This window comes from Arachis stenosperma, chromosome 6 (genome assembly GCF_014773155.1).
Source record: "Arachis stenosperma cultivar V10309 chromosome 6, arast.V10309.gnm1.PFL2, whole genome shotgun sequence".
Taxonomy (NCBI): Eukaryota; Viridiplantae; Streptophyta; class Magnoliopsida; order Fabales; family Fabaceae; genus Arachis; species Arachis stenosperma.
In genome coordinates this window covers 77241063-77244653 of record NC_080382.1, presented here as the reverse complement: position 1 = coordinate 77244653, position 3591 = coordinate 77241063, and the positions used below count along the sequence as shown (strand labels likewise).

The following is a 3591-nucleotide window of genomic DNA, read 5'->3' as shown; positions in this document are numbered from 1 at the left end:
TAATTTCGAAAAAGATACAAAAAATTTAATAAAATCATAAAAAACAAAAAAAATTGTGTTTTTTGTTTGAGTCTAGTGTCAAATCCTAAGTTGGTGTCAATTGTATGTTTTTAATTCTCCTAAGTTTTAAAAAAAATGTGCATTGTGTTCTTCTGTGATCTTCAAGTTGTTCTTGATGACTTCCTTTGTTCAATCTCATGATTTTCTTGTTTTGTGTTTTATGTTGTTTCTCATATTCATTTTCAAAATCAGAGTCTTTGAACATTCAAAATTTCTAAGTTTGGCATCTTGCATGTCTTTCTTTACTTAAAAATTTTCAAAAATATGTCCTTGATGTTCATCGTGATATTCAAAGTATTCTTGGTGTTGATTGTGACATTCAAAGTGTCCTTGCATGCATTACTTGTTTTGATCTTGCATTTTTATGTTTTATTTCATTTTGTTGTTTTTCTCTCTCTTCATTAAAAAATCAATATATATATATATATATATATATATATATATATATCTTTTCAAGTGAATAATACAGAGAAATGAAGGTTCAGAATATAAAGCAGAAGAATCACAGAGAAAAAGAGCTCACTGGCGTTCAAACGCCAGTAAAGAGGCAATTTGGGCGTTAAATGCCAGAATGGGTATCATTCTGGCCGTTTAACGCCAGTAATGGTATCAATCTGGGCGTTAAACGCCAGAATGAGCAGCGTTCTGGGCATTTAACGCTAGAACAGGCAGCATTCTGGGCATTTAGGAGAACGCCCAGTAAATAAGGATTTCTGGCATTTAACGCCAGCCAGGGTACCTGGCTGGGCGTTATACGCCCAAAGAGGTAGCATTCTGCGCGTTAAACGCCAGAATAGATAGCATTATGGGCGCTTAATGCCAAGATGACACAAGGGAGGTAATTTCATTTCCAATTCAAATTTTTTCAAATTTTCATGTTTTAATTCATAATTTTTAAAATCTTATCTTTCCACATTTTCAAAAAAAATCCTTAATAACAATTAATGTTGTGATTCAAAAAAATTGCAAGTTTGTTACTTTCTTGTTAAGAAAGGTTCAAGCTTTGAATTTCAGAATCATATCTTTTAGTTTCTTGTTAGTCAAGTCATCAATTTTAAAAATCAAATCTTTTTCAATCATATCTTTTCAATCATATCTTTTTCAATCAAATCTTTTTAAATTATGTCTTTTTAAATTTTGATTTCAAAATCTTTTTTCTAACTTCATATCTTTTCAAAATTATTTTCAAATCTTTTTTAACTAATTACTATTTCTTATCTTTTTCAAAACCACCGAACCACTTTTCCACCTCCAATTTTCGAAAATCACTAACCCCTTTTTCAAAAATCTTTTTAATTAACTAATTATTTTAGTTTTAATCTTCGAAAACTCTCTCTCTCTCATCTCTTTCTATTTATTTGCTAACACTTCTTCTCTACAAATAATTCGAACCCTCTCTCTCTCTGTGTTCAAATTCTTCTTATTTTCTCTCTACCTCATTCCTCTACTCTTCTTTTCTTCTGATATATCAAAGGATCTCTGTACTGTGACATAGAGAATTTTACTACTCCCTTTGTTCTCTTCTTTTTCATATGAGTAGAAACAGGGATAAAAACATTCTTGTTGAAGCTGATCCTGAACCTGAAAGGACTCTGAAGAAGAAGCTAAGAGAAGCTAAAGCACAACACTCCAGAGAGGACCTTACAGAGAATTTCGAAAAAAAAGCAGACATGGCAGCCGAACCCAACAAGAATGTTAGAGATGCAAGGAAGATGCTTGGTGAGTATACTGCACTAACTTCCAACTTCTATGGAAGAAGCATCTCAATTCCTACCATTGGAGCAAACAACTTTGAGCTTAAGCCTCAATTAGTTTCTCTAATGTAGCAGAATTGCAAGTTTCATGGACTTCCATCAAAAGATCCTCATAAGTTCTTAGCTGAATTCTTGTAGATCTGTGACACTGTTAAGACCAACGGGATTGATCCTAAGGTCTACAAACATATGCTTTTCCCCATTGCTATAAGAGACAGAGCTAGGATATGGTTGGACTCACAACCTAGAGAAAGCTTGAACTCTTGGGACAAGTTGGTCAATGCTTTCTTGACTAAATTCTTTCCACCTCAAAAAGATGAGCAAGCTTAGAGTGGAATTGCAAACCTTCAAACAGAAGGAAGGTGAATCCTTCTATGAAGCTTGGGAAAGATACAAGCAATTAACCAAAAGGTGTCCTTCTGACATGCTTCCAGAATGGAGCATCATATGCATATTCTATGATGGTCTGTCTGAATTGTTTAAGATGTCATTGGACCATTCTGCTGGTGGATCTCATTAAGATGGTTGCAAATAACCAGTTCATGTACACTTCTGAAAGAAATCCTGTGAATAATGGGATGACTCAGAAGAAAGGAGTTCTTAAGATTGATACTCTGAATGCCATATTGGCTCGGAACAAGATATTGACTCAGCAAGTCAATATGATTTCTCAGAATCTGACTGGATAGCATGCTGTATCTGGTAGTGCTAAACTAGCCTCCTATGGAACCACCTATAATCCTTCATAGAGGAATCATCCAAATTTCTCATGGAAGGATCAACAGAAGCCTCAACAAGGCTTCAACAACAATAATGGTGGGAGAAATTGGTTTGGAAATAGCAAGCCTTTTCCATCATCTTCTAAGCAACAGAAAGAGAATTCTAAGCAGAGCTACTCTAGCTTAGCAACCATAGTCTCTGATCTATCTAAGGCCACTCCTAGTTTCATGAATGAAACAAGGTCCTCCATCAGAAATTTGGAGGCACAAGGGGGGTCAGCTGAGTAAAAGAATTACTGAAACTTCTCCTAGTACTCTCCCAATCAATACAGAAGAGAATCCCAAAAGAGAGTGCAAGGCCATAAATATAACCAAAATGGCCGAACCTGTAGAGAGTGAAAAAGCAGTGATTCCCAGTGAGGAAGACCTCAAGGGACGTCCACTAACCAATAAAGAGTTCCCTATTAAGGAACCAAAGGAATCTGATGCACAAACAGAGACCATAGAGATTCCACTGAACTTACTATTGTCATTAATGAGCTCTGATGAATATTCTTCCTCCGAATAGGATGAAGACACTATTGAAGAGCAAGTTGCTCAGTATCTAGGAGCAATCATGAAGCTGAATGCAAAGTTATTCAATAATGAGACTTGGAAGGATAAACCTCCATTGCTCATCAATGAACTGAATACATGGATTCAACAGACATTTCCTCCAAAGAAACTGGATCCCAGAAAGTTCTTAATACCTTGCACCATAGGCACCATGACCTTTGAAAAGGCTCTATGTGACCTGGGGTCAAGAATCAACCTCATGTCACTCTCTGTAATGGAGAAACTAGGGATCTTTGAGGTACAAGCTGCAAGAATCTCACTAGAGATGGCAGACAAATCAATGAAATAGGCTTATGGACTTGTAGAGGATGTCTTGGTAAAAGTTGAATGCCTTTTACATCCCTGCTGACTTCATAATCCTAGACACTGGAAAGGATGAGGATGAATCCATCATCCTTGGAAGACCCTTCCTAGCCACAGCAAAAGCTGTGATTGATGTGGAC

At 36.0% G+C, this 3591-nt stretch overlaps 1 non-coding gene across 1 annotated transcript; it reads right to left on the bottom strand.

Annotated features, from left to right (window-relative positions):
* Nucleotides 1–2136: 2136 nt before the first annotated feature.
* On the bottom strand, nucleotides 2137–2244 carry LOC130937106 (small nucleolar RNA R71). The gene has a single exon (XR_009068339.1). It is a non-coding gene; the product is annotated as a small nucleolar RNA R71 (small nucleolar RNA).
* Between the last annotated feature and the right edge of the window lie 1347 nt (nucleotides 2245–3591).